The sequence below is a fragment of the Microtus ochrogaster genome, chromosome 26, assembly GCF_000317375.1.
Source record: "Microtus ochrogaster isolate Prairie Vole_2 chromosome 26, MicOch1.0, whole genome shotgun sequence".
NCBI lineage: Eukaryota > Metazoa > Chordata > Mammalia > Rodentia > Cricetidae > Microtus > Microtus ochrogaster.
Genome location: NC_022025.1, coordinates 3,627,444 through 3,655,058, shown reverse-complemented (window position 1 = coordinate 3,655,058; position 27,615 = coordinate 3,627,444). Strand labels below are relative to the sequence as shown.

The 27,615-nt window shown below is 44.0% G+C and overlaps 1 protein-coding gene across 4 annotated transcripts in view; it reads right to left on the bottom strand.

Annotated features, from left to right (window-relative positions):
* Positions 1-4,761: 4,761 nt before the first annotated feature.
* Positions 4,762-27,615, bottom strand: part of Cdk14 (cyclin dependent kinase 14) — a 534,756-nt gene continuing 511,902 nt past the window's right edge. For all 4 annotated transcript variants that reach the window (XM_005358306.2, XM_026784637.1, XM_005358308.1 and 1 more), the window contains one exon: positions 4,762-8,036. The gene's annotated coding sequence lies outside the window, so the exon portion shown is untranslated. The remainder of the gene's footprint in view (positions 8,037-27,615) is intronic.

Sequence of the window (27,615 nt, the reverse complement as noted above, 5' to 3'; positions counted from 1 at the left end):
TAACATATAGGATCCACTGACTACACTAGCATATAGGATCCACCGACTACACTAACATATATGATCCACTGACTACACTAACATATAGGATCCACCGACCACACTTACATTCGTTGAACTTTCCCTTTTCTGAGAAGAGAAAACACTATCTCCATTTCAGTCTTACTTAAGCTACACTATCTTGTAAATTCTGCTAACCCTCTGCTACAACCTGGGCACCGTGTCTACCCACAAGGACGTAGAGATTGAAAAGAAACCTTCACATTATCATTTTTTGAAATCATGTGGGACATGAGAGGAGGCCGTGCTGTGTTTTGGTGACAACCTCCTGGGCCCAGAATTCTAAATGCGAGCCTGGTCTTCCTGGTCATTATGAAGGCATATTTCAAGGTGACATTGTGGAATCCATAATAGTTTTACCTGCTAGGTTTGTATCTTAGGGTTTAGAAACACGGATCTTCACTTCCACTCCCATCCTAGATCTTGCAAATGTTAGAACTGGTTCTGATCTGCCTGCCCCCTTGCCAGGGCTGACTTCTAAATCCCAGCTTCTCTAACTATAGACTGTAACCCCAGGTAGGATCTTGTAGCTAAATTTAGGGTCCTACAAACTTGGCAATCATATTAGTTTTCTGTCTGAGTGTATGATCATAAATTGTGTCATAAACATTCAGTAAATCCAAGATATTTTTGGCAGGGCCCATCTATCTATATTGTTCCATGTTCTGGATCCATGCACACCTTGTATGGCACAGGCCACCCTGCCATCCCAGCTAGTGATGGGTACAACAGACCATAGCGCTTTTACTATCCACAGAAGACTTCCTGCTTTTCAAGAGCCACATGGTTTCATTATGGAAAATACTTTTAAGGAGCTAGGAGAAGGTGTAGTGATTAACATCACATATTGTTTTTCCCAGCCGACCAGGTTTGCTTTCCTGCACCTAACAACTGTCTGAAACCCCAGCTTCGGAGGACTTGGCAACCTTCTTCTCTCTTCCTAGGACCTGACCACGGTGCACAGACACAGGCAGCAAAGCAGCCATTTGCATAAAATAAAACTTTAAAAAAGATTTTTAATAATTCCCTGCCATGATTCTTCAACATGTAAGTATAAAATAAGTACACTTAAAACACATGATGCTAAGAACATCGAATTTTAACAATTGATGTCCAAGTTGCTAATTTGAGTTTCATGAATCATGACTAACTCTTGTCTTGGGATTACGGCAGATTTTCCTTTTCTGAGGTGCCACTGTTCTTAGCATTGGCAATAGTAGAATCAAAACACTGAGATCTGGAAATCGTTGAAGACGTTCTGTGTCCCGTAATATCAAATATTCCGCCAAAATGTAATTTTCGCTGTCAAAATAACTAACCACATTCACCTCACTAGCATACTCATTTCCTTTTGTTTTTAAGAAAAGGTAAAATTATTTTTATACTGAAAAATTTTAATTTTTAATTACAATTTTTTGACATTTATTTATTGCGTATGTGTGTGTAACAGTATGCAGCATGGGCCACATGTTGAGGTCAGAGGACAACTTCAGGCAGTTGGGTCTCTTCTTCCACACTTGAGTCCCAGGGATGGAAACAGGTTGTTGGGTTTGTCTGAGGGTACTTCTGTCAGATGAGTCACCTCTCCAGCCCTAAAATAAACTTCTTTATGATGTACTATGAGCAAATGTTTGGTTTGTGTATCTATTTTCTATACTTACATATCCAGAGCACTGTAAAACTTTCTTATATGAAAGGGGTGGCAAAAAAGGAAGCCTGTATTTAAATGATGCATTCTCCATGAAGCACAAACAGGGAGAATCGCAGGCATTCCTATGAGTGAGACAATTAGCTTCCATCCTAAACCAAGATTTAAAGATTTGTTTCCATTTTATTTGCATGAGTATTTTGCTTGCATGTACATGTGTGCACACTGTGAATACCTGGTACCCACGGAGGTCAGAAGAGAGTCACATCCCCTGGAAGAGGAGTTATGGATGGTTGTGGGCCTTCATGTGGGTGCTGGGAATCTGTCCTTTGCAGAACAGCAATTGCTCTTTCTCCTGGGCTACCTCTCCAGCCCCTATTTTTATACTTCTAAATGCCTTTTAAAAATCAAGACAATATTTCTTGCAGGTGAAAATTACAAGAAACCCAAGACTGAGTGTGCAAGTCATCTCCTCCGAACACTGCCCGTGTGTGTTGAGAACGGCCACTTTTGCACCACAGTGGTAAAGTAGGTAGCTGTGGCATATTGAACAGGCTGGAAAGACTAAAGTTCTTACTCTCTGGCCCATGCGGAGAAAGTGCCACCTGCCTCTCCAGGGGACCACAGACAGGAGGAAAGACAGCCTGGCAGTTCCCACGCTGGCTGCACAATACAATCACCTGTTGAGTTCCCCAAACAAATCCGTGCCAGGTCCCCACCCTCGATAGTTCTGGAATGAATTGGTTTGGGGTGGAGGCACTTTTAAAACTTCCTGGTAATTCCAGCAAGAGCCGGGGCTGAGAGCCAGCAGATTACTGAGTGACTGCAGGAGGGTCTGAGCCTTCCGGGCGACTTCTAGGCAAGACAGTCGCAGACCCAGGTGGGCTTGGAGCACAGTAAACTGCAGTCTGTCTTGAGGAAGCCAGGCAGTTACTGAGGCTGACAGAGAGAGAGAGAAAGCATTGTTTCTCTCCATGGCGTTACTAGGAAAGTTCAGTTTTGAGCTTCTCTCTGGCCTTGAGCCGGCAGTTCAGACGTGTCCTCGGACGTCTCGGGACTTGTACACGTGTCAGGAAGGCCCCCTCGGGCTGCAGGGCAGAAATCCCTGTGGGGTCCCTGTTCAGGATGCACTCCAACAGGCCACCTCTCCTTTGTCTTTGCAGTATGCCTTCCATAATTATTAGTGATCTCACAGGGAAGGGGGAAAAAGACAACTCTATCAGAATCCTATTCTTGGCTTGCTCTGTGGGCACCATTGGCACAGGATGGTTCTGGGGCCGCGAGGCTGCTCTGAGCTATTATTGAGCCCGGCTCCTTCTCAGCACGACTCACCACAGACAATGCAACACACAGAGAGCAAGAGGGATGAACAGTAAATACGAGGCCTTGGATTTTTTTTTTTTAATCTTGTCAGTTTTCTCCTGATTTGTGTCCTTTATCCTAGCCCCTCTGCTATATAAGCTTCTCAGAGCTAATGCCCATAACGCCACCACCCACTGGTAGCAGCAGGCTGCTGGGCCACTGTGGGGTCCTCATTGCAGGCATTTACAATGCCTGCCATTATTCAGCAACTGCACGTGTTAACCCGGTGGCATAAGGTTGCCCCAACACCTTCCCCTCTGGTTGCTCTACACTCCGGGAGCCAGAAGCAATGGTGAGAGTGCTGTCCTCCAGACTCTACCTGCCCGGCTCAGACGGCACACATCACATCCTGCCAGAGATAGAACAGCCCCTGCTGGAAAAGAAGGAATGCTGGGTAATTATGGAACTCAGAGGGTGCTTGACACCTCTGCCACCACTTTAAGAAAGTTAAAAATATTTCTCAGATGTATTTCTTTGCCTTTGGTAGACTCCAGTGCCACATTTCCCCTTTGGTTTATGAAGAGCTCCCGTGATTACGCCAACGGTGGCAGGCAGTTAAGAGCTGCAATGGATGCCAGCTGCCGAGGGGGAGTGAAGAGGGCCCTCTGCTTGGCTCCTTTAAACACCTCCCTAGGACAGGTTATTCTTTTTACAGTTATGTGACTTTGCTTGCTTTCCACAGTAACTTATGGATCCCCCAATTTGCAAACTATTGCTACTTTGGTTATTGTGAAGGCCACATGTACACAGAACCCTAACTCAACATACAGAGGTGGTGATGGAGCAACTGTCTCAAATCGAATTTACCCAGGTGCCTCTGTGCCTTAGAGACAGCAGTGGGAGAGGCTGGGGGCCGAGGAGCCGTGGCTCACCTGAGCTGGAATATACATAGGCTAGGAACTGTTTTATTCAACTATGGGAATGTGGCTTTGCGGAGGACTTAGAACACCCAGGGGCTACAGAAGAGCAAAGGAAGGGGAATCAGCCGCTCCTGTGGGGTAGGAGGGTCCTGGTCGTCTCAAATGGACCACGGCCTTGCAAACACTTTCGAATGAGCACGTACCTTCTGTGCACTGAAAACTGTATCTGCCATGACCCTCATCAATAACTTGGGAAACCATGTGGGCGTGTTTGGGGTTGTGACAAAAGGGAAAGGCTGCATCTCCCAAGTTGTTGATATCCAAGTGTGGGCTCCTGGTACTCTCCTGGTCACGTGGGCCTGGGTGGTATCACAGATGTACACTAGCTTGGCCTGTGAGAACAGTACTGCCTCCCAGCACGTTGGCAGAGTCTGACCGACTGCTGGGGAGGGCCACCCACTTACCTCACACGTGAGGTCACATGGGGATATGTGGAAGGCCAGACAGACGTGGGTAAAAGATAGAGACGACCGCAACCAACAAATAAGAGAGGCTCCGGATGTGTGGGCTACGGGGAACATGTGGGAACATGAGCACGGAGCCAGGGGAAGCCCTGTGGCTCACAGATTTGGTGCACAGGGCCCCCGAGTTTCTACCCCAAATTTGGCACAGCAAGGAAAGAAAGGGGAAGACTTGCAGGGTTTCTAGAATCCTCCAGGAACCCACTTGTTCCCATATACTGCGCACCCGATCTCTTACGTCACTCTTTGAGAAGAACCGTGTTGAGTCTTCAGCTGCTTTGGACACACAGGGCTATGTAGCAAGATGACATCTGCAGATTTGGCTATACTTTATTCCGTATCATGTTCCAGAAAACAACAATGACAGTGGACAAGCCATTACATCCTTCATAGTACAGACAAATTACAATCGGCAACACATAGGCAACATGTAGTGTCCCACTCCCTTGCTATGTGTCATGTTGAAGCCTGATGGGAAAAATAAAAGGAAATGAGAAAAAAAACCCGAAAGTCCACTCACAAACCAAGGGTGTTGATTTAATATGTGCCTCTAACACACGCTGCTGTGAGAAGGGGGCAGTGAGAATAGGAAATTGCCTATTTCGTTGGAGATTTAAAATTTTCCCGTTTGGTATATGAGGAAACGGAAGACTAACGTACAGTTTCCCCCGTGTACAAGCCGGGGATGGAGAAGGAGGTTATGCACAAGTATGCAGCATGTTTTCTATGTATAGGGGCAGGCAACGATCTACCCCAGTATGTACAACCTAAACATCCTCTTATATAACAGAAGATTACAAACCGTACTATTCACAGATGGGTGTCTGCCGTGGACGCATACATAGGGTGCTGATTACAGTGGATGTCGTATACACACAGGACAGGGCACCAAGAGGTCCAGGTTTTCCTACATTCCCACAGGCTCCCTCGGAAACTTCTAATCACTTGAGAGCTGGGAACAGATTCTCACCCTTGCACGGTGGGAGACGACTGGCCCTCCTTCATACCCCTCTACTTTCTGGCCTGGCACAGCAAGCACATGTTTGCATCCTATGTGTCTTGTATGTCTCAATAATTAATTAATTAAGGTGTTCCCCTTAAGAAGATGGAAACTGAGTCCCATACTTCCTTTCCAAATACTGTGTGCAGTGAGGTTGAGCTGATAAAATCACCACGTCAAGGCGTTAGTGCTATTGTCAGCTGTCCAAACTCAAGCGAGTCCTTCATAGAAAAATAATCTCCCCAGCATTCCAGCACTTTCTCTACTGTATACTAACATGTTAATGGACGCCGTCTGCACGGATTTTCATGATGCCCTCAGAGAGGGCGGGAGAGAAAAACAGGGTATGGGGGATAGGACTGTGCCAGGTTGGGTTGGGGGGAAACTTTGGATGTCCTTCCTTGATGACAAGGACATAAACTAAAACCCTGCTAACCTGAGAGGCGGGCGTGACTTGGGGCAGACCCCACACTGAGCAGTGCTGTGCTTCCTTCCCAGGAGACGCTGTCTAGACAAGGGCACGGATTTCCAGTGGCCTTTATGTCGCTCACTCGAAGCCCCCCAACATTATTAGCATGGAGCACCTGACTTACGAAGCCCCCCAACAGTATTAGCATGGAGCACCTGACTTACGCTTGGTGCAGTACAAACACGATGCCTCCTCCCTGCCACCCAGATGAATGGAGGATTCTAAGCAAACCACAGGGGAGGCTGTTTTTAATTACCTGTAAAGTTTTCTCCTCACTTAAAGAACTCCCAATTTAATTATACTTTAAGTCAAAATACCTGAAAAGACTTCCCGCGGAAGGAATGTACGAAAGAGGTATTAAAATGATTCCCAGGTAGCAAAGAGTACACGGGGGTCACCTTGAGAGACACTCTGCCTTCTTTCAAACCATCCGGGAAGCAATTCCTTGCTTTGTGTTTTCGAGATTGTAAGTACTTCTCCCTCTGGATAGGCTAGATGGTTGATTGTGCCTATCACTCAGAGACAATGCCTTTGAGGGTTTTAAGAACCTGCCTCTACTTCCAGGGACATTCTGGGTTTGACTACTGGCTTCGATACTCATTCGAGAATCAGAAAGCCCTTGTCAAACTGGATCATAATTCCTGGTCTTGATCCTAAAACTGTGTGACACATCTCAAGCTTGTAGTTTCTTCTCTTTTCTCAGGAGTAGTAGAACACAGAGCAATGTGTGGAGATTTGTGTCCAGAGGTGCAAGGGGCATGCTTTTTGTGACATTTCCTAACTGTCCCAGCCCTCAGCCCCTCCTTACTGGGATTCTGTAGTGAGGCTGACTGTGGGAGACGCCTGCACCGGGCAGCTCCCCCCAGACCAAGGTGCAATGTGTGCCTGAGTCCTGTCTCCCAGTGACACAGACTTCATCTTCCAAAGCCCCAGAGTGCCTTAAAACAAGGGAATCCAGGCCTTTCTTTGCCATTTCTATTTTTAAAGCAAAATTCCCGCATTGTTTAAGAACTGAGTTTGAACACTTATTACAGGAGAGTGGTTTAAAGTCTGGTACCCAGCGGTGCCTTCTGAGCAGCTTGGAATGTGTCTGAACAATCCGATTCAAAGGTGCTTTGTTGTAAGTGAGCAAAATTTTAACTCTAGATAATTTTTAAACTTGCTTTTTAAGCATTAATTGGCAAAGACAGCTCCCAGGACTCGCCCTGACAGACAGATTTTTTTTTTGCACCCAAGTTTTAAGAAAGATATTCCTCACTATTTTCTCCAGTTAAAAAACACAGAGCATAACAGAGCTGATGGGGAAAAGAAATCAGATGTCGACAAGACCCAGAACACATGTAAAAACTGACTTGCTTTCTACAGGTTAAAAAAGAAAAAAGAAGCCTTCATCTTCATCCTTGTTCTTGGTGCTTGTTTCTCTAGCTACAGCCTGCTCAGAAACAGCCATGCCATTGGAAATGCTAAGCAGTTCTGGGCGCCCATAAATGTGGGGACAATTCCAGTAAAAAAAGAAAGCCCACATTTCCAAATGTCCTCGAAAGTAAGCAACAAGTCGTAGGGTCCTGCTGTCTGGGACCATGGTGTCTAGTCCGTCAGAACATGGGGCTTGTCTTAGCAATAAGAATGTCCTTCCTGGTGGTCGTACAATGTATTCTGTTCTCAAAGAAAACACGCATTGTTTCATGCCACTGTGTGGCTTTCAAGTGCAGACATTACAGAGGAAGTGTGAACACCAAATGTGTTGTCTTAATGTATTTAAGACATGGCTGGTGAAAGCATAAAACCCGTCACAGGGATACTGTGCAGCAGAGGGAAATCAAACAGAATCAAACACAAAAGACTGAAAAGAATACATGCCACGTATCAGTAAGCAAAGCGTAATCTTCACATAGTTCTTGGAAATCACAAGGTATCCAAATGCGTGCAAGGTTTTAAATAAATTGCAGAGAAAACAGGGTCTTGCCAGTCTCAATTTTCTTGTAAGTGAAATCCACCACAGGGGGCAGAAGGGAACTGGTCCAGGAGCCCAGCACTGTGGGCCACTTCATTAGTGGTCTTTTCTTTTTTGTATTTTTCTTCTTCTTTTTCTTCCCAGAATGATGACAACTTAATCCTGGAAGAAGGAAAAGAGAAAACTGTTGCATTAAGAAAAAAAAACTTCCATCATTCATTTTTACTAAATTGCTTGAGACATTAAAATTGGTCAGGCAGGAGTGAACCACTGCTGCTCTCTGCAGCTCCGCCAAGCACATCCACTGGAGGCAGAACAATTTCCTCTATGAAAACCTCTCCTAAAAATGATAAACAAATGTCCTGACTGTTTTCTTCCCTTGAAACACTGAACGCCCATGCATTTAAGTGGGCTAAATTCCTCTCGGACTACTTAGAGATAAATACACCCAACTAAATTCCTTCCCTAACTTATTAGAGGCAATGCTGGTCTGAATTAAGTGCCCGGAGCAGTAGCTCATTGGGACAGAGCATCGTGTGTGTCTGTATGAATGTGAAAGAGAAAAGTGGATCACACACACGCCTTTAAAACCCAGCCATGTAATTCCTTGGTTGCATATTATCAGTTACATTAGATTCAGCAGCACGGAAGCTGGCCAGTGTGGCGCCCCTTCCCAACTTTCCGCACACGCCTTCAAGCTCCCAAAGACATTGGCTTGAGACTGGGAACCCATTGTAGGCAAGGCTGTCATTGCAAACGAAGGAATCTTCCTTGTACATCTCTCCATACATTTTTTTAAAAAGCTCTTACTCATCTTTGTTGAACTCTGGGAAGGAAAGAGGACATCTGGGGGGGGGGGGAATCTCATTTCAAGGTCAAGTCCCACAGTTGAAGGAGTTAATGCTTCAGTTCTCCTTCACCCCAGAACAACTAGGCTTGGAAGCTTGTTTGTGATCTCTGCCTACCCAGGGCTGCCCCCGGAGATCTATTTCAGAGACCCTTGTCCTGATGCTGCTCCCATGGGCTGCAGCATTGAGGACATTCCCTGCCCTGTAGGAACTAGCGGTATATGAACCAAGAGAGCAAGAAGTTCCATTCTTATACTTATGATACATGAGAACAACATTACCCCTACCCTCTACTGAGCTTCACTTACCCTGATGATGTTTTAGAATTTTACCTTCACCTTCAGTTTTATCTTTAAGGGAGACGAAATTCATATAACACAAAACCAACCATCTGAAGGCATATAACTGGGTGGTACTTGGTCCAACCACAATCCTGTAAAACCGTTTTTCTCTCAGCACTTTCTAAGGAGGCAATGCCATTCCCAGCAGCCATCGCATGGTCCCCTGCCACACCCACTGACTAGCACCAACTATCTGACTGTCTATGGAGCTACCTGTTCTGAGAGCAGCAGGGCAATGTGTGAGCTGTCGCATTTGGCAGCTCCCAGCTAGGAGTATGTTGTTAAGGTTCACCATGTTGTAGTATGGACCAGTACTTCATTATCTTATAAAATGTTCAGGTAATGTCTCATTATATGGCTATATCACACAGTCCTTACCCATCAGTTAACACACACTTGAACTGTATTACCCTGTGGCTGCCGTAAAACTGGATATGGTGAGTGTCTGCTCTAATACCAGATCTGAATCTTTTGCTTATACACCTGCAGGTGTAACTCCTGGATCAAACAGAAATTCAACTTTTAAAGTTTTGGGAAACGACACAACTTTCCATAGTGAGGGCACTGTTCGGCTTCCCACCCACGGTAAAGACATGCTTGGATTTCACCAGACCCCTGCCCACACTTGTTATTTTTTTTTATTTTGAAGCTATAATTATTTTGTGATGGCTGACTTACTCCTATTGATTAGCCTTTCCTAATAGTTAGTGGTGCTGAACATAGCTTTAATGAGCTTATCTGCCAGATGGAAACGTTTCTTCAGAGAAATATCCAGTCTTTCCCCACTTTATCATTCATTTTGTTTTGCTGCTGAGCTATGGTTCTTCGTACACTCGGGACATTAATTTCTCATCAAATATACAATTTGAAAATAAATTTCTGGTATGGATTGCCAGTGACAACATACTTTGGAATTTGAACGAGTTCAGCTTACATATTTATATTGTGTTGCTTATATTTTTGGTGTCACATTAAAAAAATGCAAAGCGGAACCGAAAGATTAGATCCTATGTTTTCTTGTATGACCTCCTGCAGTTTCAGTTCGTTCATATATTTTGGGTATGGCATGAAGTCGGGATCACCTTCTGTTCTTGAGAGTTCTCTGCCACCTGAGTGGAGGGGATGTAAATCACGTTTCTGGAGAGGCCTTGGCTGGCTGGGGAGACACTGCACAGAAGCCCTTTCCCACCTCCAAATCTCAACTCATCCAATGGTATTTCAAATGTTTGCTGCTCTGCCTAGCATCCTCTAGCCATAGGAATTCACCCCTCATTTCCACTCATAGGTACATTCATTAAGTCTCTTCTAGAAGAAGTCACAACCACAGCAGAGCGATGACATGGAAATACCCCTAGAGCCCCACCCCACCCCTTCCTCCCAGAGAAACAGAGAAAATGCACTCTGCTCCTTTGCATTGTTACATCAGTACACATTCTGAGCTCTGCATGAAAATTCTTCCTGAGGTCCTTGAGAGCAAGGAGAGAGAGCACGTGACCCTATGGTATTCCCACAACACTATCTCCCTACCAATTCTGACATTCTTATTAAGCAGATGACAGGGATGCCCTTTCTATTCCATGCATGGGGACTAATTAAATGGCCGACTAAACTGAGGTGTACCCGGAGCAGGGCACAGGCATAACCCAGGCACATGGTGAGCGGTTGACCAAGAACTGTAAAGAAAAGCAGGGATCTGAAAGCATAGGGATGGGTGGAAATGGCGCACTCCCTGAAGCTCAATCGTTCTTTCCCGTGGCTGCGCCAGGCAGTACCAGGCAGCTACTTCAGCCGCAGTGCCCACTTGGCTCGGTTTAGAGAGGAAAGCTATTGGCAGACACACCACCACCAGTCAGGATAGAGGGAAGGATTTATTCTTTGGTATAGGAAAAACATACTTTTTTACTCTACTATATTATATTCAAAAGGAATGTTTTGATTTCAAGTATATGTTACTTCACATAACAATAAGTTCTGTTAACACCATACACTTTACTATTCCCTTGAGTTCATTAAAGATGTTTTCTACACACTGAGACTGTTTATTTGGTCTTGCATTGACCTGACTCTGGCTGAAATCTCTAGGAGAATCATAAATGCCTAACCTAAGGGGTAGCAGAATTAGATAGCAAGGACCACACATGAGCATTAATTGGCTGGTAAGTGATCAATGCAGGGGTTAGTTTTGAGTTCTGGCGTTTAGTGGAAGAATCTAAGAACAAGAAAACAGAGGAGGCGCCCATGACAGCACACCTCCCTCCTCTGTGATGACTCTGAACAGCTCATATCACACCATCTCCTTGCCTAATGCTCTAACAGAGAACGGGATGCTCATCCTCTTGACTTGGGCTTCATTATGTTCAAGTTTTACTGAAGGCACATAAAACAATTTTAGGAATCTAAGTGCAGTCAGGTATTCCACAGGTGGGGATTTAGGCTGAAGGAATGAAGATTTGCTTTGACAGACAAGTAACAATGCAACTGTAAATCTCCCTTACATTTGGTTGTTAATAAAGCACATTGGACGCACAATGCAAATGAACAGTGAATACGAAGGATAAGCTGGATGGATGGCCAGTGCGCACAGCCAATCCTAGTACGTAAATCACAAGGCAGGTGGGCGCCATTTTTATCTGGTTTCCACAATGAGCCTTCTCTAAAACGAGTGTTTTAAAGACGATTCGATTGACTCGATTGATAGAATCCTTACTCAGAAGTATCTACATAGAGCGTCTCAGCTATAAATATTAATTAATTGAATCACTGGTACCCATAATGCAACTTTGTTCTGACCCAGGCGCCCTATGAACTAGATATTTTTTTGGATTCAATTTTCTTAAAACCAACTGTCCGCGTCATGTGATAGAGGGGATGAGAAACGAAAATGAGGAGCCGTGCTGTGCAGGTGGGTGACCTGTGGGAAAGAGTCTGCCTGCTAGGATTTTTACACCAACCATCAGACACAGACCAATTGATTAGATCATCTCGTACCCGCCACCAACTAGGCTCAAGAGACTAATTAGAGAGAGTACTGCCTGCGCGGGCACCCCATTGACACCTAATTTGCTCAGCCAAAGCCTTTGGGGAAAATGTATTATCTCTGCAGCTGCACCTCATGCATTTCTGATTTGAGGCATAAGCAAGGAGTGCGCCATCACTCTTTTGAGCAAGCGGAATGTAGAAGCCCTTAAGTGCTAAACGCAAGCAAACAGACTCAGATTAAAACCAGGCCGGGTGCTTTCTAATTCCCCCTGTGCTCTCTGATAAATCTTTGTGTGTACAGACACACACCACTCAGTACACACATGCGCACCGTTTCCATGCCGGAGGGAGAGCAGAAGCAGCCGAGGCCCCAGAGCAGGGTGTTCGGAGTGATCAGATGGCCTGTGGTTCACACTGGCCTGTTGACCTTCTCCATGGCTTTGTGTTTATTTTCACTGCCGGCTCTCCTGCTCCCCCCGCCCCCCTTGTCTGGTCACCGTCCCTCCCCGAAGTAGTCTTTTCTTTACAGGAGACTTTTTAAAATCATTTCCCTCTAAACCTTGTCAGAGAAAAGTGGTTATTTTGATTCAAAATTAAAACAACTATATGTTTTTCTTTAATCACCCATGTTACGGACAGGATGCTATCAGGTTGTAGGTGTGGCTGAGGGGTGACCGGTTATTTCCTCTATTGCTAAGACTCCTGAAGAAGTCTCTACTTAACTGAGAAGAAACACTAACTTTTGACAGAAAGGAAGCTCCCTCATGCAGGATTTATCAGACAACTAAGTGCTCTTTTAACAAAGGAATATCATTTAACTGAGTTTACTTTTATCTGCTTCCGAGGTAAAGTGTTGCTAATGGTTATGCCCTCTCTGATGGAGAGAGCCACGTAGAGGCACAGGGGCATTTAAAGATAAGTATCTAACTACTACATGTTTGGAAAAAGAAAGTAAAACAACTCAGATAATGTGGAAAAATTTGGGTGACTTGGCACCAAATCTGGAGGAGTCAGACAATGCACTTCCATGATAGACAAAGGGGAAAAGAAGGAAGCCAACGGGGCCATGTTGTGGGGTGGTTTCCTTGGGGGACTCAGCGGACCCACGCCTCCCCGCTCAGGGCTACATGAATTAATCTTCCTATATGCGCGGAGACATTCCAATAACTGCAAAGTTCTTTATGATCATTTAATTCCTAACTACTCAATAAATAATTTCCAATAAACTGCTTTACCTGCATGGCTTTTCAACATGTATTTAAAACTGGACTCCTGTCAGTGGAGTCGCGTGGCCACCAGACTCTTTTCCTAAGGGTACTGACGGAGGGGCTTGAAAATATTTAGAAACTGGAGCCTTTACAACAGCACGTAACTGTCTGTAGAACTTATTCTGGTTTCCTAGAGAAGAAAGTTCAGAATCTTTCTTGTCTACAAGATTTCACATGGCAAGTGTCTAGGAAGGGCCACCAACTGATCTCTAAGGCTCTGTTTGTTTAAAGCACTAAGAAAACCAAAGTAAAACTTTGTACGCTATTCATCTTCAGACACAATGTGCTGTTGCACAGAATTAAATGTAAATGACAATAATTGCGAAGTACTGGGGGTAAGGCCAGATAATCACTCACACACACACACACACACACACACACACACACACACACACACACACCATCTCATTTGTGTGCACGTACACGCCACACGGACAGGTTTTATTCTGAACTTTTTTTAAATCAGTGTTGGAATCAATTCAGAAAAATCTGCTGACGGTTTAAATAACTATCTTTTTGAGTGAGTTCATGTTATGATTTAGCTAGAAATACAGGTTTTCTTTCAGAACATCTGAAATCAGAGTTTTCCAGTTTCTCTTGCCCTGTGCTGACTCTCCGGGGATGGGAGAGACTGTAAAATACACAGAAGTGGGAACTTAGCAAACCTACTTCAGAAACTTATTTCTGGTTTGTGAGAACCATGCTCCTTTCCTACAGAAGAGAACACATCTTTGAGACCAGCGAGATATTATTAATTAAAACGAATACAGAGAAAGACAGGCTTTGTTTTAAGCTCACCAGAAGGTCCATCATTCGAAATAGCCCAAATCCTTTAAGTTGAAAGCTGTTTGGTAACATCCATATGGACGCACAATTCACTAATTGCAGCAACTTTGCACATTTTAAGCTTTTGTGCCAAAGTGGTGATTTTAATTAGAAAACCTTCAGGCAAAGCTGCAAGTCTGACATCTCAAAACAAAGCATTTCTCAAATGAGGAGATGGGTTTAACATATCATTTTAATAATCATCATTATCAACAAACATTTACTGAAGTCCTCATTAAAGGCCAGGCATTATATGATGTATAATTAGTATTGATTGAAAGGATTGTGCTATTTTAATGGTGTGACTGTTTATTAAATCAAGTTTATGTAAACGTCAAACACTGGTCATATTTTTGACACATATAGACAAAAGATTGACAGTTTTGGGATGGCTGCCCACCCTAATGAGTGCCAGGAGGGCACAGAGGAACTCTTGATGAGATCTCCTTAGAACCAAGTCATTATTCATGTCTTAAACACACATATTTATAAAAATAAGTATTACAAATACATTAAATTATAACTGGGTGTATATAAAATGCAAAATATAAAAAACCCTGTCAGGCCTAAAACATCCCACCGGAACCATTTTAATGACAAAGCTGACAGAGAGGTAGTCACCAAAGTCGGCTGATTCTTCACAAGGATTTCTTGTTATTTGAAGCTTTCTATTTGCTCAGCAGACCTTTACAAGTGACTGGGTCCCAAGTGAGTGTAAGTTAATTAAACAGGATTCTGATGCTGTAACCCTCCTCTTACATTACAGACCCATTAAGATATGTTTATACAAATCCAATGCAGCATCGTGGAACTGAGCAATGGGAGCATTTTCACAACCTGCAGTGGGCACATACACAAATCCCATAAGACTGCTTATCGTATTTAGTGGGCAGACAAGCACAAAGGTTCGCGTTGAATTTTAATTAAAATATCTGAGAGGAGGTTTGGCTCCATTTTGGGTAAACCCATTATTTTTTTTAGAGTACTCATGCAGCATTATTGTCAAAAAAAATATTTTCATGCTTAGGGTTCTGAATTTAATATGTATGATCATCTATAATTTTGAACCCATTTGGTGAACTATTATATTTAGTAAAACTTGCAAAGATGAAAATGAACTTCTATAGCATACACAGATAGCATATGATTGGTCAGCAGAGAACGATGCCAGTATACCAGGATCATGGAGCATTTCTTTCTAATTCTATACTTGTCAAGTATGAACTAACCACAGCCATGTGCAGAATACATAAATACAGTTGCAAGCCAGCCAATGAGGCACATGGCACTGTTCACCCCACCCTCCTATCCCGCATGCTTCCTTTCTGTTTGCTTTGGCTAGAGGCTCTGTCTTGGGATGAGCTGTTAATTGTCCCGATTGTCCCAGTCCTCTGGCATTTTCCCCTCTCTACCAGTTTTGGTAGCTCAACCTTTACTTCAAGCCCTGCTCACTTGTAAGCTGTGGTACTCTTTAGTCCCTGTCATGAGGGAGCATGACGCTGTCAAGTTGTATGAAGTAATAATGGTTTGCCTCCTCCTCTCCCCGCAAAGGCCCTACAACATTTACTGTAGGGTTTCCCTCACCAGTTGGGAACATGAACGTCACATTGTACTAGACATGTCTATTCTTATGGGAACACACTGTGACACTGTCACAAAACACCAGGAAATGTCTGCAGAGATGTTTGCTGCTCACCTGCTCAGGGCTATGGACCGTGACCAGGTTGCTAAGTTCCCCAGTGTTGCACCATGAAACTTCATCAAAGGCAGACCACTGAGTTTGTGGACGTTTCAGCTGGGAACCAGAGAACTACAAAATCCTCCAGTGTGCACTCCCCACCAAGTCACGAGCTGCTAGGTTTAATTGTTCAAGCAGTTTCATATTTTGCACCATTAGTTGCTACTGTTTTATGATATTCAAGATTATAAAATATGTCATCTCAGAACATACATATTAGTATGAGATATAAACACTGGTATTTTGTACTCACTCATGGACATTTTCTCCTATTTTTATTCTAGAGAAGGAATCCAGAACGAAGACCATGACCCATGGAAGAGAAAGCTTCCATAAACGTGACTTTAAAAAAACAAAGTTCTGATCCCTTTCACCATCAGCTGCATGCCCTCTAGACCACTGTCTGCAGGAAGCCTGTCACAGGGCTCAGTGCTCAGAGCGTTGATGGCAGGACTCACACCCGTACAGAACGGGAGACACAGAGTCCAGTTTGCCCGGATGGAGGGGACGCCTATGAAGAGAGGTTTGTTTTTAAAACTGAGGCAAGCCAGAAGGAGTTGGGGACCCTGGCAAGAGCACCAGGATTAGTAAGTGGGGGCCTCCAAGTGTACTAGGAAAAGAGAGATGGCAAGATTGGTTGGTACTTTATTATGCTGAAATGAGAAACATGCTCATTCTCACCCAGAAACATGAGCCATAAATGTGGAAGGACAAGAGGAGCGAAAGCTCGGTGACAAGAAGACAGGAGCTTGCCCAGCAGTCCTCCTCCTTCTCCCCAGATGGAACTGGGAGTTTTCACTCATCCCCTTACAGGAGAGCTATGGGTTTGGAGTCATCTCTTTTCATCACGGTCATAATGAGACCCGTTCTGTTCCAGGCTGTTGAAGGTATGCCCGCTAACCTTTGCCTCACCGCCATTCCACAGATGCACTTTCTATAGACCCACCTACTGGAGGGCGTGCATATCTATGCCGTGTGCTACACGGACAGCAGGGACACCATGCTTAACTGGAGAGAAATCCAAATGATCACAGGTCACTATGCTATGGAAAGGAGTCTGCCAAGGGCAGTGTAGAGGAGTGCCGCCATCTGACTCTCACCCAAACTCCCAGGAAATACTTACTAAGCATCTGTCTTAGTTAGGGTTTCTATTGCTGTGAAGAGACATCATGACTACAGCAGCTCTTATAGTGGAAACCATTTCATTGGGGCTGGCTTCTAATACAGAGGTTTGGTCCACTATTGTCATGGCAGAAAGCAAGGCAGCATGCAGGCAGACATGGTGCTAGAGAAGGAGCTGAAAGTTCTGTGTCTTGACTCACAGTCAATAGGAAGTGGTCTGCCTTACTGGGCGTAGCTTGAGCATATATGAGACCTCAAGGCCCACCTCTACAGTTACACACTTCCTCTAACAAGGCCACACACACTAATAGTGCCACTCCTTTTGGGGGTCATTTTCTTCCAAACTACCAAAGTGTCTACTTTTCATGAAAAAAAAAATGTTGTATTACTTTGTATCCCTCCTCACCATTCAAAATTTGACTACAAACAGGAACCACTATGCCCTGCTCTGGATACCTATTTTTACATTCAGTAGAGTTTTAAAGTGTAAAGGGCCAAAGTCCCAATGGTGATCTGAAACATACACACACACTTGCACTGGTATGGGAGAGCTGAAGCCCACATTTCCAGATGTTGCAAGCTGCTTAGGTACTCTCCTTTCACATCATGCTAGAGGACAGGCAGGCATGGCCGACAAGACTCCTTTGTTTCTCGAGACTGTGGAGCATGTAGCAGAGCTGTATGGTACTTAGAGAACCTTAGAGTTTGGCCAGGACAAGGGCTGTCCCCGTGTCAAAATAGGATGTGTAATTGTTATTCTAGAACTCATCTACACAGTGAAGAACTGTGCATGGGAAGATGGCGTGTACCACAGGGTGATCAGTACCGCTTGACAAAGCTCCAGCATTTCGACTTTGTGATCACAATTTTCTGGCACCCTTTTGCTTTCGTTTTTAATGATTCTCACTACATGCCTTTCCCTTTGGGAAATTTTGTGGGGGTTTTGAAGGATGAAAATATGTACAATGGCAGCCTCTGTAAACAAAATAAATATTTAGAAAAAAAAATCCCTGCCACTGTGTAACCAAATAACCCAATAATTCTGCCTATTCCCATACAAGTTAACAACAGGCCTCTAGAAAATTTAGAAACGTAACATCTGCTTGATAAATAAAGTATCTTTGATAATCAAAATTATAAATTCCTAAAGTCTACTCAGGTTCACAGTAGCATTGTTTGGCTTCATCTTGCCTCACTTTGAGCTTTAGCTATTTTTGGATAAACCAAGCCATTTAAAAAACTACAATATTCCATAACGGAGTGTCAGATCCTCCGAGAAAGCCCTTTTCCCAAGGTCTAGCATTTAGAACAAAGACTCCATTCCCTGGGTGCTTGAAGAAAGTTCTGCTTGAGAAAAAGGGACATTCTTGTCTCTGGCAAGAGGAACCCATAGCCCTCCATTAGTATATGACTGGTACCTATTAATTTGTCAAGGTCAGCACTAATTTCCTCAACCACTGATTTCAAGCCACACCCCGTTCACATACTCCTTTCTCCCATTTAATCCTATGTGCAGCTACAGAGTATAAAAGGTGTATTCTTTTTCCATCACTGGGCAGCCATCCTGCTTCACTCTCCAATTCTGTGAGCCTCCTCCTTTCCCCTGCTGACTCGACACATCCTGGCTGGAATTTGAACCCCGCCAGAGTGGGTCTCCAGCAGAAAGACTGGGGATGACAAGATGCCGCAGCAGCTAAAGTGCTGGCCATATAAGGACAAGGACCGGACCTGAGTCCCCTAAAACTCATGGAAAATTTGTGTGGACATGGAGGCTGCTTGTAGTCCCAGTGCTTGGGGAGCAGAGACGAGGAATCACTGGATCAAGCCAGCTAGTTAGAGTAGCTGAAGTCGGGGAGCTCCGGGTTCAGTGTGGCCCAGCCTCAGCAAAAAATAAAAAATAAAAAAGAGGGAGGAGAGAGCAATTAATGAACACATCTGTCTGTGTATACATCTGTGAACCCGCACATGTGAACATGGCTACATGCACAGGCACACCACCATACACATATCCATAAAAAAACAAGAAAGAAAGGTAAAAGTCTAAACACAGTGTCTGCAGAAAGAGGAAGGTGTTATTCTTGCCAGTCAAGGACTGGGAGAGGCAGCAGGTGGCCACTGCCGCAGGCGGGTATCTGCCACATGCCAGTCTGTGGATGCAGACAGAGGCAGGGGAGCCGAGAGGTTGACCAGGGTGGCGAAGCACAAGTCTGTAGGCCTGCTCAGGAGCTGAGACTGAATGCTACGGTAGTGAAGTGGTACAGGGGACCCTCATGCCCCAACCCGGGGAAAGACGCATGCTCCTCACACTTCTGAAGTCTTGAGTGGCTGTTTTAAGGGCTGCAGGCAACTGATATCCTCTTTAAGATGCCCCCGAATCGAAGGGTTCATCTTCCAATGTCTACTGCAATTGCTAAGTACCAGGCTTTGTAACACTAAATGCTGAAATGTTTTATTGTACCCGAGAGAAATATTCAGTGTTAGGGATGAATGAGGACATAGAAATTAAGTTTCCTCCCAAGGACTATAATTTGCAAAACATAGCCCTTGGGGACAATTTGGAGATTTCCATGCCCTGGGAAGATGTATTAGGTGCTTGGTAAATAGCTTGTTCATTCATGTCTTTACATTTGTCTGTGTAGTTAGGCAGAAACTACAAGAATAACTCCAATCTTTATTGCTCTGCTGTCCTTCATAATTCAGACATGATCGCCTGTTTTTGATTAACGCACAGCCTCAGACAGACTTTCAAATTGCAGCATTTGGAGTTCGGAAATGCCATCGTGTCCTGGAAAGAGCAACTGCACCGAATTAGGAAACATCGTCACTTTGTCTTGATTCACTGTGGTTGTGGATTGTGCACGAGGAGTTGAAGCACATTAGAAGCCCGTAATGTCTGGTGAGGAAGACGTTCACATTAGCGCAACGGCATAAAACAGTTGACATGCTAACAACTCAGTGGTCGAGTGCCAGAGCAAAGAACAGCACTTGCAGACCTGGGGTCGATTTCCCACTTGCATTAGCAACAGAGCAAGAAAATGCAGTGAGTGGTGGCGTGCTCCAGACTCCTGGGATTAGGGGATGCTCCCTGCCTTTGTACCGTCCAGCAGCGGCAGACTGAAACAAAGCCCCAGCGCAGGCCATGAATGGAGCTTATATTGTGAGAGTCTAGGCAGCGCCTCTCTCTGCTCTGCACCAGCACTGCACACAATGCAGCGGGGCAGGAATGTGACATTTCCTCCTTCACACCTGTGAGTGGGGAGCACATCCCAGAAAGATCTCATTTCCTCTTCACAGACATGCTGAAGAACAAAGCCCCGTCTTGTCTGGGTTGTGCTGTTTGTTTTCCAGTCTGCTGGCATTAAAATGGCACCCTAAGCACCTAGCACGTCTCATGACTTTCTGCTAAGTCCTTTTCAAAAGCTCTGGCTTTTCAATACTTGGTGTCATTTGGAATTAAAGGGAAAAAAATATAGTCGCCTGGCTGTTTCATGTTATCACAGGGAAAAATCATTCCAGCTCCATTTAGAAAATAATGATCAAACAGACAGTATATTGCAGAAAGTCTATTGATTAAGAAGAGGATGTGCCCAATAAGCTTCATGAGCCACAGTGGTTTTATTCCTTTGGCAAACACTGGAGTCAGTTGTCCTGAAATGGCAGCTCAGAAGCACCTTCATTTTTAACTACTAACCTCCCATGTTTCAGCACTACAGTCAATAGAATTCTCATAACCAATCTTGGAGTATTTGGGGGCAAACAGGATATAACCCCCACATGTTTAGACTAATGTAGTAAAGCTAAATTTGTCTCACTCAGCACTTTCTTATCAAAACCGAGTCTAATACGGTTGAATTTTAGACTTTGATGCATGTAAAGGAGAAAATGCAGCCTTCTGCTTGACTGTGGGATCTGACAGGAAGGGCGATTCAGCTAAGAGAAGGAATCAGCATCAGGGGATTGCTCTGAGCCACAGTTCGTGCAAGCAGAAAAATTGAGATGCTTCGGAAACAAGAGAAAGAAGAGCTTTCTGTGAGAAGGGCAGTTGATGACATTGTACAAACACTACTGACCCCAACAAAATAGCCAACCGTGGTGACTACCTGGAGACCTATTATGCTATGGACATACCTGTACTATAATAATATCTTCACCATAAATTCTTTGCCTCTGAAATCCAAGCATGTACAGCCTTAACCTCTGGCATGAATGGCTTCCAAAATGATGAATAAATATCCAAATTGCGAAACTGAATTCTTGAATATCATCTCCTTTTTCTACTGCCACCAATACCTCAATAAAGTGGTCAATAAAGCTGCTAGCAGTGAGCGAAAGCTCTCAGCTCAGCAGATCCTCACCTTACCAATCAATGACAAACACAAGAACCAGGTGAACACAAGACAACTTCCTCCAAACAGCAGCATGGTTAGCTACATGCAGAGTATACCATACAATTTCAGTTGGTTCATAGATCTTCTGGTACTATGAACCAACTAAATCTGTAGACCACAGGACAAGGATCTCTGCAGGGTGCCATCCTACTGGAGCATCAAGCAGCCTTTCTCCTACTAGAGTCAGCCCCCAGCATAGCGCCAGGGAAATGTCACCATGAAATGTACACGAAGGGACCAAAGGGAGCATTCTAGGGACATTCCCCTTTTATGATAAAAAAAAAAATACGAAGACGAGGGTAAAAAGTTTTAAAATCCCAGGCTGTGCAGCACATTTTCTTCTAGACTATTCTATCTATATAGGAGACAGCAAGCAGGCGAAGTGGCAGGGTCCCTGTTCACATGATGGGAGTTTGAGGAGCTGAGCAGAAAACACCTTTCTCCAAGTAGAGCCCTCACCCTCCCCTCTTCTCCTTCTTTATCAATATCAGTATCAGTGATGAAAGATAAATGGAAATGAGCTTTACTAATGTTAGATCTCATTAATCACTTCCTTTAGCAAGCTATATAGGGAGCCTAGGCAGTTTGGATGCTCACCTTACTAGACCTGGAAAGAGGTGGGTGGTCCTTGGACTTCCCACAGGGCAGAGAACCCTGACTGCTCTTTGGGCTGATGAGGGAGGGGGACTTGATTGGAAGAGGGGGAGGGAAATGAGAGGCGGTGGCGGGGAGGAGACAGAAATGTTTAATAAATAAATAAATAAATAAATAAATAAATAAATAAATAAATAAATCCAAAGGTTTTGCATAGTTTTGACAATGACCCCGAGCTGTTACTTTCCACTGGGGAGGAGGGGTAGACTCAACATTAGCTGAAACTTTCAGTTCTTCTGAATCTGCCCTCCATCTTCCTCCTCCTCGCAGAGAAGCTTAGAGACACAACTAATGTGAGTACTCATGGCAACCCTGCAGAGCAGGGATTGCTAATCCATTCTAGAGCTGAGAAAGCAGGAAGCTGGGCAGTGCAAGCTGAGAAGTGTTCCCATTCATCCTTCTGAAGCTCTGCTTCAGTCACCACCGCCAGGGCTTCTCCAGCTCTCAAGAACTCAGCTTTTCATCCCCATCTGCTTCCAGGGGCTTGGCTGTTTCTCATGGCCTCACTTTGGTTCTGTCGCACCAGAGTTGTGGCGTATCAGGACGTGGCTGGGAAGCCTGGCATCTGGCTGATCCTTGCTCACTCTCACTTCCCTCATAAACTTTCTCTACATCTCTTCCTGCTCCTCTCTTGCACAGCATTCTGTGCCTTCCCTGCCAGGGAACAGCGACTTCTAGGTCCATGGCAGCTCTCTGTAAGGTGCTTGATAGCATCGAGACTCCAAGGACCTCAAACCTTCAGGAGCCACGCAAGAAGAAGGAGAATATGGAGTCAGGTGTGAATCACGAGTTCCCAAACATTTCAATCAGCATATGGTTGCCATAGCAACCTCACCGAAGTGCTCCCCTATCTTGTCCCTCCTGCCGATCAGCTTGCTGGCTTGGGTGTCCAAGGTAATTTGCACAGACTTGCTTCAGTTCCCTGATCCACACATTTTCTCTAAAAATTTATTTCATCCCTTCTCTTGAACATCAGACTAAGAGTTTTCAGAATCAGAGCACACAGCCGATTCTGAGCATTTTCTCCCAGCTGAAAGGCAGCAAACCATGGCTCATTTCTCTTTCTCAAACTTCCTCCTCCTCCTTTCCTGTGACACGCTGCCAGCCATTTCTACATGCCCATCCTCTGAACTGGTTTGTGATACGCTGAGGAAATACTCCGAAGAAAGATTCTAACTATGCAGATGGGGCCGCTCTGCACTTTCAAACATTGGTACCTTCTACAATGAAGGCAAAGCTGGGGGTATTTAAGGAAAAAGTGGACTTTGCACAATGAAATCTAAACTTTCTACATATTTCTTGCCTTTCTTTTCAATGATGACGGAGGCTTAGTCTTAAATAAATAAATAAATAAATTTTTAAAAAAGACTAGAGGAACATAGAGTGCTCTTTAGAAGTCCTGGCACAGGGTTGGAGGAGAATGGACACAAAATTTACCCTGGCTGTTTTAGTGCCTGACAGCCATGGTGTCCATAGCCTTGGACTGAGCCAAGATGAAACACCAGATACCCTACAAGGTCAAAAGCATTTTCTACTCCAGGGCTGAGGATATACCAGACACTGGAAGAAGTACTGGGAACTAAGCAAAAGGTGGGTCCAAGAGGCGTGCAGGTTATTTAAGATGGGGGGACTGCTGTCTTTGATGTCCACAGGACCTGGGGATGACGTCATCTAGGTTGCGGTTGCACTTAGGCCCTCTTCTGGCCTACAAATGTGTGACTGATGTCTAAACACACGAGACAGCTCACTTAGCTGTGGTGCCATCCTGCCCGTCGGCACTTCTGTTTTTACTGATACCTGCGGGAGATGCTCCTTTCCATGCAAGAATATGAGGTTATAGTTTTGTCTCCATATTTGTCTTCCTATCTTTCTTTCTTGCTTCCTTCCTGCTTTCTCTGAGATCAAAGAAAATAACAAAGAATGGCTTTCTGCTCATTTCTAGAAAAGCATAATATCACCTCTAGTGCCTGCTCACAGTTCTGTGCTAGTTGGTTGTGGGGACCAGAAAAAGTACTAAGTAAATGTGTATTGTTTGACAGGGGCATAGCCATGTCAAGAACCCATGAGAGTCACAAAGACTTCTCTGAGTGGGGCTCAGGGGATGGCAAAGTCTTCCGCTGATGTGGGAGTTCCTCTGTGTATATGTTGCTTTTCTTGGTTAATGAATAAAGAAGCTGCTTCGGCCAGAGGCTTATCAGAATAAAGCAAGGCAGGAATTCCAAGCAGATAGAGGAAGAAAGAAGGCGGAGTCAGAGAGATGCCATGTAGCTGCCACAGGAGACAGATGCCAGATGCTGCACAGAACTTTACTAGTAGGCCACAACCACGTGGTGATACACAGATGAATAGAAATGGGTTAATTTAAGATATAAGAGCTAGAAATACGCTTAAGCTATCGGTCAAACAGTATTGTAATTAATACAGTTTCTGTGTGATTATTTGGGTCTGGGCAGCCAGGAAACGAAAGGTCTGAGTGTGACTGTTGATACTGAAGAAAGTTATGTACACAGCAGCCTTTTCCCCTCAGATATTTACTGCTGAAGACTGCTCTCCACAGAGACCGCTCCTTACCAAGATGACCTAAACCTGCCTGCCTCCTTATGTAGCTGGATATAAGAACCCTGCCTCCTTGTTTATGATTGTAATAGCCACACCTCCCGGTTCTGCTGGATGTAAAAACCTTGTCTTCCTCCCTATTCAACTGTATATAACAAATACACTGCCATTCCGGAGTGCTGTAGTCTCCCCAGAAAAGAGTCCAGGCCACCCAACCTCAGATTTTCTATCCATATATCCCTGTCTTTGTCTTTTTAATATCTTTTTTTTTTCATTTCCTCTAAACCTCAGTCAGGTCAAATCCTTGAAAGCCATGCAATTACATTCAGTAATTCCCAGATCTCTGACTCCTGGCTTCTATTGGATGCCTTCTCTCGGAAGTTAAGCAATGGACATTTATCTCTTAGTAAAATGCATTTATACACAAGACAGAGCTATACAGCTGTATCTATATTGGTAAATCTCATTCTCAAGGGGACAATGGCAGCACTTTGTGAAGACAGAGACTGAGCTGGTGTCTTCTAGACAACAATGAGTACTGTGGTATAATGACTCATCATCACAGAAAAGCTGAGGCTGTTGAAGGATTCAATACCCATCATGTATAATTGAGATCATAAATTCTTAGAGAAAAAAATGCATCTTATCCATACTCCTGAAGTCAACTAGTGATGTAACTGTCTATTTTTAACCTAATGAAAGATACAGCTGGACAAGACACAGAGTGTTCTTCAGATCCAACATCTCATAAGTGACAAAGCTGAAACTTATATTCTGGTTTGATTGCTCCAGATTCTACTTTTTCTACTTGAATATGATGCCAGCCAATTTATATTGTGAGTAAGAGGTTTCATTTTGCAAAGCAATAGAATACAACTATACTCAATATATCTGCTATGGCATTTTATTTTGTTTTCTTTCCTCTAGCAATAGGGAGGACTATAGCAATCCATTAAAAAAATGGTTGAGCTGCCTATAATTTGAATTTTAATAAAATTCAGGTAATGATAGTCAGAGAGATAGAATTGGGCCTGAGCAGAGAAAGGGGGACTTTGTGGGGTAAATGCTGTTAGAACAGATTCCACTTGTGAAGGGTATGCAAATTCAGAAAGCTGAGGGGTTCCTTTCATATTTCTGAGAAGGGACAACATTATGTAAACAGCACTTTGGAAGACTCATGTGACACCATTCAGGGCAACGGAGGGCCAGAGAGCCTGAAGTCAGCAAAGAGTCATCATGAGCTGTTCAGTTAGTTTGGAGAAACTTGCAGGAATGCAGGAGCGAGAAGTCAGAATGAAGAGCAGAGCACGGATTCAGGGGTCTGATGGGTGAGCCTGGGATGCTGAGCAGAAATGCAGAAGAATACAAGAGCAGAGCCCCTGAGAGCCCAGTGGGACAGAAATGAGGAGAGAAGAGATGAGGGGGCAGCTGAAGCAGAGATCAGCTCTGAGTGTGCTGTGTGGCCAGAGACACTAATACAAGGCACATCTGTGACACACACTGGGATCTCCCAGTCAGACCTCTGTCCCATTGTGCGCCACACCAACCCAGGTCTAGACTTCAGCGAATGGAAATAAAATCACTCATAAAATTAATGAAAACAATCTGCTTTCTTTTCTTGCAATAGAAAGGATTTTTCTTTCTTTATTATTATTTTTTTTAAACTTTGAGTCTTCTACCTTGTAACTAGACAAAATCACCGACATCAATTAGGAACAGAGGTTTGCAGCATGAGTTGTAGGGCTGGAGCTTACACTTGTTGCCTGTAAACTGGTGAGCTCTGAAGAGCGCTACTCCAGCCAGGGCAGTGAACACAGGCTTGTCTCTCTCACTAGGGTAACAGGGTTCCCTCAAAATTTTTCATGGTGCTGCTTAAAAAGTTAACAAAAACTAAACCCTGGCAAACCTCTCAATGCAAAATTAGGTTTTCCAATAAGAATCTTACATTTGTATGGATACTTTCCTCAAGGATAGAAGTGATCTCCACGTATTCTTCCACTTCTGTGTTTGCCAGATTCTTCTTCAAGTGCTATGGCTCTTGTACCACAAACAGAAGCACACTGATGTTTGTCCAAGAAAGGAGTCACAAGTACAGACAGATCCTGTCACGAAGAAGTCCAACTCCCTTCCTTATATAACTGACTTTAACACAATTCATGGCTTAGTTGAACGTACACCATGAATGTATTACTTAGTGGAAATCTATCACGAAATCTAAGAAAAATGTACAGGAAAGGAAGGCCAGGAATGAACAGACTTTCTGAAGCTATCTTGTTTCACGGCTCTGACTTCAAGAATATGAATGTATTTCACCACACAAGAATCCCATTCTCCCAAGAGGGATAGTTTGCAAGGCTTCCAGTGGACGCCTGAAAGTGTAGCTCCAATTAAATTCTAAACATGCTACAATTTCTCCTGTTTCCAATAGCCTTGCTATTCATGGTAGGATTAACATCTTTTCTGTTTTCTCTGATGCCTATGGTGTCTCATTACTTCTGTGTTTTAACATAGAAGCACTTAACATAAAGCAAGAATTAGTTGAACACAAAACCTGAGATACTGAGACTTCTGATTGGTAACCAAGTGACTATTAAACCCATAACAAATGTTCTACAACGGCAGTGACCATGTACAACATGAGGATAAAATGAGTCAGGTGTAAAACGTTACCACGCTGGTCAGCAAGACACATGATTGAACACTTAGGAATCATTCCTGGAATGTTCCATTTAACATTGTGTTTGGGGGATTAGGTTGATCATGGGAAACTGGAACCATGGTTTATGGATAAGGAGAAGCTACTGTAATAGTCAAGAAAAATATTAAAAGGCAATCTTTAAAATGTTAATGAGCTTGTTTATGCATCTGGTAACATATAAGGGACATTGTTCCAAGGGATTTAATTTTTTTATTTTTTATTTTTTTATTTTTTTTGGTTTTTCGAGACAGGATTTCTCTGTGGTTTTGGAGCCTGTACTGGAACTAGCTTTTGTAGACCAGGCTGGTCTCGAACTCACAGAGA